This window comes from Nilaparvata lugens, chromosome 4 (assembly GCF_014356525.2).
Source record: "Nilaparvata lugens isolate BPH chromosome 4, ASM1435652v1, whole genome shotgun sequence".
Lineage (NCBI taxonomy): Eukaryota > Metazoa > Arthropoda > Insecta > Hemiptera > Delphacidae > Nilaparvata > Nilaparvata lugens.
The window spans coordinates 74860378-74873549 of NC_052507.1; the positions used below are offsets into that span (position 1 = coordinate 74860378).

A 13172-nucleotide genomic window follows, 5' to 3' on the forward strand; every position below is an offset into this window, starting at 1 on the left:
TCAATTACCAATTAATTTATTTATAATCTGTGTACACTGCATTCGAACACCAACAGTTCCGTGTCTACTCTGGCTACCCAACCCGATTTGAATTGATGAGATGATCAAAAAAACGTCCATGATATCGGCGGGATTCGAACCTACGAAGAAGGCAGTGCTAGCAGACCTTATTTAGTATTTAGTATTTAATTAATTAGGTCCATAAAAGGGATCACTAAAGTGAAGCCCACTGGGACACGTCAAAAAAGTAAAAGAAAAACAGCTGCCCTAAGGCAGAAATCAAATAAGAAAATAGGCACTCAGCACACTGCTCTCCAACATATCAGAACTCACGGAGTGAGTACAGAGGGTGATCCTCAGAGCCCCTCGAAACCGCACAGCAGGCAGATCCCTGGCCAACAGAAGCAGCCTGTTAATAGAGGCTGATAGACATATGAGCCAGACCAGTCCGAGTTCTGCTCAGCCTCTGGTAGGGTAAATCCAGCCTGAGTCTACCCCTAGTCTCATACGGGTGGAAGCTCTGTCGGGTTACGAGCAACCCCACGTTTGCATGTGTTCTGCAAAGGGTATGAAGAACATCGAGGGAGAAGACGGTGAGGATCCTCTCTTTGATAAAGAGCGGGCGACAGTGGGCTAATCTACCAGTCCCACAAAGAATCCTCAGGGCCTTCTTCTGGAGACGAAAGACTCGGGCGACATCTGTGGCTCCACCCCAGAGGGGGAGGCCATATAAAACCACGCTCTTATCAATTCAACATGTGGTTTTATTCTGTTGAGAAACAATTATACTCTGAATAGAACAAAATGAGACTTCGATAAAATATCAATGTTGCCGAAATGTTGTGCGAAATTCTATTTTGTCATAAAAGCCCATATGATGGGTAAATTTTCAATTTTCAACATTCGATGCAGAGTTGTAATTTATCTCATTCATAATAATGAAAAAATAAATAATATTTATCCAGTCATAATTTATCCAATTTATCCAGCTAATTTAACTGCTCTAATTTATCCAGTCATATGGCTTGAATGGAGTGACCCGTGGTCTAGTGGATAGAGAGCTTGCGTAGCAGCCTATACTCTGTACAAAATTACTTCTTACTTGGGATGGACATGCGAAGCAGAGAAAGCATACAGCGGGAGGTATACAGAGGCGCGATGTTGCCGTTTTGAAGCGGCCAGCGTTTTAGTGACTGTTCATGTGCTCATGCTACACATGCGAAGTTTCCTGTCTGAAAGCAGACAGACGACTGACAAATTGGCAACTGCGCTTCTACCTATGACTCTATTAATCACTGTAATTGGCTGATCTCCCTCCATTTCTCTGCGCCGCATATTCCTCCAAGTCAGAAGTAATTTTGTACGGACTATAGAGATCCTGGGCTCAAACCAGCTCATCATCAAACGTTTTTCACCAGGTCACTCCGGTATTATAGGATGGGCACGTTAAACTGTCGGTCACTGCTAAAGTATGACAATCGTAAGGCTCATTGACTGTTCAATGATATATTGTGGCGAGGTGAGACCTTCCCGTAAGGGACTCCCCACCATGAAAAGCCATACGAATTTACTTCAATTTATAGGGCTTGCGTGGAAAAATAGAATTTCGCACATTTGACAACATGGATTTTTCATACAAGTCTCAACTTCTTTTATTCAGAGTGTAGTTTAGAACACAACAATAAAACTTGTCATTCATTAATATAAAAGTTCGTAATCGAATTCTCATCAACTCCACAGCGTTTTACTGTTATTGTTATCTAGTACGTTGTGGCTGAAAAAACTACGATATTTGAACAATTTATTTCTTCTATACCTTGAATCATACAACTGTTAAAAAAATCCTCAGACAAGTGGTTGCTCGTAGAAAAGAGAAATACATTTTTTATCGAATGAATTGATCATTATTAAAAAACATTGTTCAACATTGCCTTGAGGTTTTCACAAACTTTGACTTAGTAAATTTTATAGGATAGTAGAATAATTGGGTGAGAAGTGTAAAATTTCGATAATTATAAATCAATCGATAGATAAATTACAAATTCAGTAATATCTGTTTGTTATTGCGGATGATGCCCACATGAACTTTTTGCTTGTGCGCGGGTAATGGGAAGTGCGAGAGTGATTCATGAGATGATCAAATGTCCATGCCGAATCGATGCGATTCGGCGGGATTCGAACCCGCGACCAGGTAGCACAAGCAGACTGAAGGGTGCAACTCGGCTATCCTAGCCGTCAAATAAACTATCAATCTACAGAGTGTTTGAAAAAGAACTCCCTATTTTCAATATGTCAGAATCTGTAAAAAGTGAAATACACTATTCTAGTTTGTGGTGTTTGATTCAGCAACTATCTAAGTTTTGTCCCCCTACAGTTAGCAGACCTGCTTGACCTTGAGACCGCGCCAGGGAACAGTTCCCTCAGTTGAGTTTGCTTTCCGGGAAGGTTGGTAGGGAGAGGTGGTCGAATTTCTTGCATCACGAAGCCCGGACTTAACCCTTCTGGACTTTTTCTTTTGGGGACACATAAAAAATGTTGTGTACAGTGAATAAATCTGATATATAAAAAATTTAAGGGAAAGAATCGTCACGGCGGTTGGGATAACACTTGATGTTGGCATAGGTTGACATGGCGAGAGCTTGAACATCATCTCGACGTGTGCAGGGCAACAAATGGATCCCATGTTAAAGTTCACTGATGTTAAACAAAACTTGAAGGTTCTCTCTTTCATTGTATGTAATTTGTTGATGTAGTTTCTTATCAATTTGAACATTTAATTTATACCTAAACTAGGGAATTCTTTTTCAAACACCCTGTATAGACATTCATACCTCAGTATTTTAGTATATATCAAACTGAATAAATCTTAAAATTTGTGAATACTCTGAAAAACAATAGAAACTAAACATTTGAATTGAGCTTTCATTACACTTCACTACCAATTTTGAAATTTAATCGCTAGGTCCTTTTTATCTGTATCCCGGTAGTCTACATTTTTTGGTAAAATAGTTATATTTCTTACAAGTTGAGAATTTTTAAGATATTGGTGGAAAACTGTTTCTGATAAAAAAGGTTAATTAAGGGGTTAATTAAGGAGAACTATGCTAATTTGGAAAAGAGATCCATCAAATGATTTTCCAAACTCCCATTAGCAAACCATACAGTAAAAATGAAATTTCACATAAAACAAACAGTAAATTATATGATTGAAAATAAGGTGATATTAGAAATGCTTAGTCCAAACATGCCCGTGACCTTTACCTTCTTCTTCTATGCATCGTAGTTTGCTGCCATGATTGAGTAGTGGGTACTTGAACTTCGTTCATAATAGACTATAATTCATACTAATAATAATTGTCCTAAGCAAACAACTAAATTCATAATGATTCATGTTCATCGGGAGTCCCTTGTGTGAAGGTCCCTCATGGCTTAAGGCTGTGAAAAGGCTAAAAATAAACTTTCTACTGGTAATATTTTTCAAAAATTTTTGAAAAATATTAGGTCTGGTGTCAGAGTTTTCAGGTCGCAACTGATCAATTTCAGGGCCTCTGACATGAACTAACGACTTCCAAGATATGAGCGCCTAAATTTTAAATCTTTGGGACAGAACATTTCGAATTCGGTAAGAGATGAATCCATGAGATTCAGAGGATAAATTCTTCATGGTATTGTTAAATATGAAACATAAATGTTCTGATAATATCAATTTTTGATAAAGTTATTCAATTTACCAAACATAATTTTCAGTTGAGTTAATTTTGGTAAATTGAATAACATTCTCAAAAATTGATATTTTCAGAACATTTTTGTTTTATTCAAACAACAATACCATGCAAATATCCAAATATATTTGGATCCAAATATATACAATATGCAAATATATTTGGATAGTATATTTATTCTCCAAATATCATGGATTTATCTCTTACCGAATTTGAAATGTTCTGTCCCAAAAATTTAAACTTTGGTCGCTTATATCTCAAAAAGTAATGATCAGAAAAAAATGTTTCCTGAGAAATTGTTTTCATTTTGATAGCTTGATAGTATAGAAATCGAAAAACTTTGAAAAATATCACCAGTAGAAAGTTTATTTTTAGCCTTTGCACAGCCTTAATTATGTAATCCCAAGTTAATAATTTTAATAAAATGGAAACCAATACAAATTGAAAAGAATTATAATTAGGTGCCAATACCAGCAAATTTTAAAAGCTTCAGTCGTTCCTCTTACTCCCAACCTCGTTAATTGAGGAGACAGCCACATTCTCTGAAATGAGCCGATTAATATGTCCTTGGATTAATTGAGAGTTTGTGTTCAGACGTCTAAAACTTCAACAGCGAGAAAATACGAACTTTGTAAGTGTTCTGAAAACGTCAGTTCTATAATATTTTCGTGGCTAGTGGGTGTGAATGAAGATGGTGGAGCAATTAAGAAGAGAGGGGAAGATGGGGGTGAGTGAGTGGGAGGAGGAGGAGGTGAAGGAGGAGGAGGGGTTTGCAAATGGTAATGCAGGTCGCAGGTCATCTGTCGGTCAGTCAGTGTATCGTTTGCTTGAAACTTACGTTTTTAAGTGCTGTGATGGATTGGTCGGTACAGCCTCTCTCTCCATTTCTCGTGGTTCTTATCTATTAAATGTATCCAGTTATTTATTCTGTATTTAGCTCTATTAAATGCTGTTCTTCATTTCTACATTTCTTCTATGATTCGGTCTCCATTCCTCGTGGTCCTCATCTATTAAAATAGTGTATTCAGTTATTTATTCTGTATTCAGTTGTATTAAATACTATTATTCAACTCTACATTTCTTCTTCGAATCGGTCTCCATATAAGTTGATTGAATTCATTTATTTATTCTGTATTTAGTTCTATTGAATTCTGTTCTTCAGCTCCACAAGTCTTCTTCGAATCGGTCTCCATTCCTCGTGGTCCTCATCTATTAAATGTATTCAGTTATTTATTATGTATTCAGTTCTATTCTTCATCTCTAGATATCTTCGCCTATTCGGTCTCCCTTCATCATGGTCTTTATCTGTTAAATGGATCCAGGGATGTTCAGTTATATACTCTGTGTTGAGTTCTACTAAATGTTATTATTCATCTCTACATTGATGTGCGCAAGTTTGTTACGATTTCATGCCCTCCTTAGTGTACGAATATGTTATGGTGTGCGGTGCTCACTTCAACAACATTTTCAAGGTAATAGAAAATTTATGTATGCAATATTATTTTAACTGTAAAGTTTCTATAAAGAAGTAGAGCTGATGATTCCGACTTTTCCAAACTGGGTTCAAGCTCTCCCTCAAAGCTAGAGGGATTAAAATATATATGAATGGTATTTGACCGAGCGAAGTGAGGTCTAAGATTCAAGTCGACGGTTTGGCATTTCTCTTAATGTTTAAATGTTTATATGTTGCGCATTTACGGCGAAACGCGGTAATAGATTTTCATGAAATTTGACAGGTATTCCTTTTTTAATTGCGCGTCGACGTATATACAAGGTTTTTGGAAAAGTTGCATTTCAAGGATAATATAAAAGGAAAAAGGAGCCTCCTTCATACGCCAATACTAGAGTAAAAATCAGACTATAGAATTTTTCATCATAAATCAGTCGACAAGTGATTACACAGATGTGTGGAGAAGCCAGTCTATTGCTGTATTTCCATAAGGTCTATAGTTTCAATCAGGTACTTGTGGATGAGAATACTGCGTGAGGTCTACTGTTCACAGAACTACTAGTTATTGAGATGTGTAATTTGACTAAACTCACAATAGTGAGATCCACGTTATAATGGCAGTGAAGAAGGATAGGAATAGGAAGCTTATCAGGATTTAAATTGAATTGAAAAAATCTATTCATAATCATGTGCGGGTACATCAGGATCAGCGTCAATATAATGAGAACAGTGTTGCCGACCTCCTGCCTTGCCACTGCCTTCTATAGAGGATAGCTGATAGTGATATTAGTATCCTATACTATTAAACGAGCAACTTCTGTTTATATGTTTAGATGTTTGTATTGCACCGGATCTCGAAAACGGCTCTAACGATTCTTACGAAATTCAGAACATAGTAGGTTTATAATTATAAAGATTCGATTGCACTAGGTTTCATCCCTGGAAAAACTCGCTGAAGGACATTAAAAGGATAATTATTATTCATCCTTGGGAAAACATCTGATAATAATTATTTCGTCGTCTGTTGGTGATGGAAGTGAGTGAGCGAGTTCATGTGTGTGGGACTGTGTGAAAATTATGACTCAGCTGTTGAACTTTTGTAATCATTCAATCAGGTACTTGGTGCCGGTTGCAAAAAAGCCGGGTTATTTTCAATCCGGATTAATTCCAGTTGATCCATCTTTTTGAAATGGTCTTCTCTGATTTGGTTCACGTGAAGTTGATCAGGATTAAAATTTAACCGGCTTTTGTGCAACTGGGCCTTTGTGAGGGAAATTTTTGCATTCCTTTGGGAATTAATCTCAATTTACTGTGATTAGATAGAAAATTTATGTATGCAATATTATTTTAACTGTAAAGTTTCTATAAAGAAGTAGAGCTGATGATTCCGACTTTTCCAAACTGGGTTCAAGCTCTCCCTCAAAGCTAGAGGGATTAAAATATATATGAATGGTATTTGACCGAGCGAAGTGAGGTCTAAGATTCAAGTCGACGGTTTGGCATTTCTCTTAATGTTTAAATGTTTATATGTTGCGCATTTACGGCGAAACGCGGTAATAGATTTTCATGAAATTTGACAGGTATGTTCCTTTTTTAATTGCGCGTCGACTTTTATACGAGGTTTTTGGAAATTTTGCATTTCAAGGATAATATAAAAGGAAAAAGGAGCCTCCTTCATACGCCAATACTAGAGTAAAAATCAGACTATAGAATTTTTCATCATACATCAGTCGACAAGTGATTACACAGATGTGTGGAGAAGCCAGTCTATTGCTGTATTTCCATAAGGTCTATAGTTTCAATCAGGTACTTGTGGATGAGAATACTGCGTGAGGTCTACTGTTCACAGAACTACTAGTTATTGATATGTGTAATTTGACTACTCACAATAGTGAGATCCACGTTATAATGGCAGTGAAGAAGGATAGGAATAGGAAGCTTATCAGGATTTAAATTGAATTGAAGAAAATCTATTCATAATCATGTGCGGGTACATCAGGATCAGCGTCAATATAATGAGAACAGTGTTGCCGACTTCCTGCCTTGCCACTGCCTTCTATAGAGGATAGCTGATAGTGATATTAGTATCCTATACTATTAAACGAGCAACTTCTGTTTATATGTTTAGATGTTTGTATTGCACCGGATCTCGAAAACGGCTCTAACGATTCTCACGAAATTCAGAACATAGTAGGTTTATAATTATAAAGATTCGATTGCACTAGGTTTCATCCCTGGAAAAACTCGCTGAAGGACATTAAAAGGATAATTATTATTCATCCTTGGGAAAACATCTGATAATAATTATTTGGTCGTCTGTTGGTGATGGAAGTGAGTGAGCGAGTTCATGTGTGGGACTGTGTGAAAATTATGACTCAGCTGTTGAACTTTTGTAATCATTCAATCAGGTACTTGGTGCCGGTTGCAAAAAAGCCGGGTTATTTTCAATCCGGATTAATTCCAGTTGATCCATCTTTTTGAAATGGTCTTCTCTGATTTGGTTCACGTGAAGTTGATCAGGATTAAAATTTAACCGGCTTTTGTGCAACTGGGCCTTTGTGAGGGAAATTTTTGCATTCCTTTGGGAATTAATCTCAATTTACTGTGATTAGATAGAATATTTCTGTATGAATGTTATTATAATTATTCTTTCGTAATAAATTTTTTATGCTCTTGTACTCCAGAGCGAAGCTCGATCCCCTATATTTTACTGTTAATTCTTGTTGAGAATAATCGTTTATATTTTATTATTTGTCAAGCAAATATATTTTCCAATGATTAAATAATAAATTTTCATAATTTAGTTTAAATATTTTGTTCTTTAAATATATTTCTACATTGTTGAAAAACGATCTGGCAACATTGAGTAGCTAGAAAAAGATAGCACTATCTGCTGTGTCGAATGATAGACAAGGATAGCAGCAGTTAATCAAATACTGCCATTATAACGTGGACCTCACTATAGCCGAGCTGCAGTTAATCAATATTATTAACCCACAAGTTCCGGCTATAAATAAAATAGAAAGTCTAGAATGAAACAATAAATAAAATAAAATAATAACCTAACTTTGGAATGTTCAACAATCAAGAGTTGTACACTCTCTCGGCGCTGAAAAATTTTCGAAAAAGTAAAATATGGATAAATTAATACATCATTAAAATTCAGATAAAATGAATTATTGAGTCAGTTTTCATTTGACATCTAATTCATTGTTTGTTTTGAAACAACAGATAGATATTTAATAGATATTCAATATTACATTATTTAAATTAATACGGTTTGCTTCTTAATCACTGTTACAGTTGAAATTTATCACTATAGGTCCTTGAAATAGAACAGCTCTTATCATTAATTATTTTCCTCATTAGTTTATTATCAATTAAAAATTGAAATTCAATTCCATTTTTGAAAAATGATAATGTAACTTGGAGAAATAATTATTCTGTAGAATAATCCTGAATTCTCATTTTTTTAATGTAAGGAAATTCTCATTTTTTTTTTAACTCAAGTAAGGAAACACTTTATTTTTTTAAAATCAATAAAAAATTATGTAGGCTATTATTGAAGTTTGGTATTTTCAATTTTATTCTCAAACCTGCTGCCTTTTGAACCTTGTTCACTTCTTATTAACTATCTAACACTCCAATGCCAATGAGTTTCTTCACAAATCTACCTTTTTAGGCCGGCCACCAACGGTAGAACTTGCATGATGAACATGCATGGACACACTCACTCATGTTCTTCATGCATGTTTTGTCATCAGCGAGAGGCTTCTAACATAAAATAAACAATAAATGAACCACTGAAAAAATACAAATTATAATGATAGAAAAATAATTTAACCTCAAATAGAGCAATGAAGAAAAAATTAACAAAAAATGGGAGATACAAAATCTGTTCCACAACTTCATTATTGTACAAATTCAATGCCCATGATTTTCATCTATTCACCTTTTTAATAAAATTGAACTTCAGAGTCCCACAACTTTATCTGTACAAATTCAAAATCCCATGAGATTTACTCATTCATTTTTTATAAAATTGAAATGTTGAAAATCAGTAGAGCCAATGAGTTCCACAACTTCAATTTTACTTACAAATTCAAAAAGTTTCGCTCATTTCATTCATATTTAATAGAGTTGAAATGTTGAAAGTTAGTTGGGAACAGTAGCCGTGTTTCTGGAGCAAGTCACGAAGTGACCTGTAACCTTTGCAATATTGACGTTGAGTTGAGATGCTATCGAGATGATTGCCGTGCTTCGAGCGAACGAATTTGCGGCCAATCGTGAGTGGAGAATTCAAAAATGGTCTGTGCAAATAGAAGATTGCCAACCTAATGGCAGTTGATCGTGATTCAATGCACTTAGTCAAAACCATGATGTAAAATTTTATCAATTTTTCAATTTTCATCTGGCTATTCATTGTAAAATTGACTTGAACTTCCATGTTTGATGCTCGAGATATTTTAAACTGATGAACTTTGAATGTTATTGAACCTAAAATGGATGAGATTTTAATGTGTGCTCTACTCAGCTCATGCTAAAGATTTTGTTTACCTTTGTATATTTCAAATGTTATTGAACCGAAAATGAAGATTTTGATGTGTGCTCTATTCAGCTAAAGGTTCTGTTTACCTATAATATATTTTATGTTTCCCAAATGAAACCTCAATTTGAACCTCAAGTTGTATGTTCCAATTCTCTGTTCGTATTTCTTTCTTTCTTTTGCTGAGGGTGATGCCCTCATGAACTCTCGGATTGTGCGAGGGTAATCAGGCGGATGATAATGAGAGATGAATGTATTTACTTGTAAGAAGAAGATTGTATACCGTATCAAATTTCATGGATGTTTCACATCAATGCTGAAAACTAATTTAATCTTAAATTCGGAATACCGTTGAAGTGTTTCCCCAGTGTAACGGAAGTTTTATTATCAGTCACTGGAATTTATTATTTCAAATCTTTCCATCAGAGAGAGAAATAAAAATGTGATTTCTGTTTTTATCAGTGAGGATACTTTCTACCTGAATCTTCCACCTAGAATTCAATTTCACTCCCGTGTTCTTTGAACGTCTTATTATGAAGCAGCCGCTATAGTTTTGCGTCATTGCATTAGTTTACGAGATGGGATTTACCTGTTTACGGTGTTCCACTTCTGTATTTCGACCAACACTGAGATTCCGTTACAAATGCTTTTCCTCATGCCGTATTGAAAACAATGAAATTGTTCAAGTAAAATAAAATTGTCTTTATTTTATTGGTTCACCGCAATTTTGAATGAAACTTTTAAATTAATGATCTTGACCTTTTGATCTTGAGTATTAATTTTTCTATTCATAAATTTATGTGTCCTTTATAGAAACTCGAGAATATTGCACCACACTCGTTAATAAAGAGTGTTTTCTGCAACTAAACCGTATTGTAAAATATGTTGTTGTAATTTAGATATTTACGCCGTTGAATGGATTTGTAAATACAGTGTTAGTTGTATTTCCCAATTTTCTTAGGGATCTTTGAGAATCATTGATCAATTTAGAAATAATAAATTCCAATTCAAGGGTATAACTAACAAAATAACACGTCGGTAACATGTGAGATGTGAACCACATTTCGGGCATTTAATGTTTCTTTTAAGAGTGTATTCATTTTATGTAATATAGAAGTTTATTTTTCAATAAAGCCGTGTCCACACTGAACAAATGTTCGACAAACATGTTTGTTGAAAAAGTTTGGGCAAATTTATTATGTTTGACAAACAATGTTTGCCCGTGGACGCGTCACCAAACAAAATATTTGTAAGTGGGAAGAACAGGTTTTATGTTTTACAGCTGTCAACCCTGAAAATGTTTGGAAAAACAATAATTTTTTGTTTGACAAACTTTTTAAAATGTTTGTCCCTGAGCTCCTCAACAAACATGTATGTCGAACATTTGTTCAGTGTGGACACTGCTTAAGATTACAGTTATTCGAGAGCATGAAAGATTAATTTTCTAAAATTTTCTCATCAATCATAATTTTTTCTTGTAGTCCAACTCTTATCAGTTTCGAAACGTACAATTTATTGTTTCTTTTAATATAACTAGGTTAACTAATTCAATTGAAGCGTAATTTCAGATAGATTTTTGTATTGAAGCTCAATTTAGTGAGAGTATAGAAAAAATTATATATGACGTTCAAGTGGCGTCATTATTAACGAAAAATGCTGATTAGTTGATGAGCTTCTGAAATAATCAACATTATCATCAATCAACTGTCATCTTCAACTATCTGTTGATATTCTGTGTTCCAACTGGGCTGGATTCAACCTCTTTCATTCAATCTCAGGTAGCTCGTTGATATTCTGTGTTCCAACTGGGTTGGATTCAACCTCTTTCATTCAATCTCATCTAGTTCTTTGATATTCTGTGTTCCAACTGGGTTGGATTCAAGGTCTTTCATTCAACCTCAACTAGTTCGTTGATATTCTGTGTTCCAACTGGGTTGGATTCAACCTCAACTAGTTCGTTGATATTCTGTGCCCAACTGGGTTGGGCTGGGTTGCTCTTTCATTCAACATCAACTAGTTCAATCAACTATTTGAAATATTCTATTTCAACTATTATTCCTTTTCAAAACATTTCATTGATCACTTACGCTTTAAGCGTATATGACTCCTGCATGTTCTTATAATTATAAGATAAACTGTTCAATAGTACAAGGCAATTAAGAAATGTTTTATAGTTTAATATTAATCTTGTATAATGTGATCTTGATTTAAATTCGAAAAACCGCAATATTCATTGAATATAGCCCTAATATACAGAACAAAAATACTATATATACTTCTCTTAGCTGTTTCTGTAGAGGATAGGCCTCCTAATTTTTCTCTAAACCCCTATTGGTTTATATTCCTGTAAACTAATGTTACTGTTTTCCGAATTTATTACTCTTAAACTGTCCAATTTTCTTGGTTATCATACTTCATCTTTCAATTTACTTCATATAAGTAGTCTACTGTTGTTTTTCTGAAAATTCAAGAGGTAGTCCTTTATTTGGGAATTATTGAATTAGAGGAACGTGCCCAATGTATTTACTTTCATTCTGATATAATATTTAATTCAAATCAAACTTTATTTTAAATGCTTCAAAACATTTACATAAATATTTGTTACTGCTGGATCAACTGCAAATCATAAAACAAAATATAATTATAGCATAATGAATAATAAATGGTCGCTGATACAATAATTAATAAATGTAATTCTTCGATACAGTCACATTTTTAATGCATTACCATCATGATGGTAATGGTTCATGCATATATGTTTTGGTTTTTAAACTCTGCAGTAATTATGTCCTCCCGTGAGATGGTGAAAGCTGGAAAGAAAATATCCCGTTCTCTTGAAGTACAGTAGTTTCCCCAAACATTAATACTCCAATTTTTATAACTTCCAAATTGGAATACCAATTTATACCAATTCGGACGTCATAAAAAACTCGAGTATAGCGCACAGAGTTATAAAAAAGTTTCACATGTCATCAAGCAATTTTCTGACTCCAGAATTAAAGTCTAGTACTAAGCTAATAGACTAGAAAATAGACTAGATAGAAATCAAGCATCCCGAGCTCGGGAACCGGCCCTTCAATGCTTCATTTAATTAATGTTTCTACAGATGGAAATTAATGAGAAATTGCATCTCTTCAAATGCTAATTAATAAATAATTATCATTAAACGAAATTCTAATCAAATTTCTGTTGACCCTGTTGTCAATATTTGCAGTAGCAGAAGTCTTCGGGATGATTTACAGCATTTAATTAGGAATTCTGTTTGATAATAATTATTTAGGGCCGGCTTCCGAGCTCGGAATTTAGCTAAGTTCTGGACTTTAAACAGCTGGAGTCAGAAAATTGGCTTTCCAAAATGGGGCGTAGTCGCAGTTTTTATAACAGTAGTCGCAGTTTTTATTTTCTCATTTCTGTAATTGGAAACGTTTTTCCTTGACGAAATTAAACATTTCTA

At 34.5% G+C, this 13172-nt stretch overlaps 1 protein-coding gene across 1 annotated transcript in view; it reads left to right on the plus strand.

The window, feature by feature from the left end:
* LOC111044551 (regulator of G-protein signaling loco) overlaps positions 1-13172 on the plus strand; it is an 86637-nt gene that overhangs the window by 4643 nt on the left and 68822 nt on the right. The window lies entirely within an intron of this gene.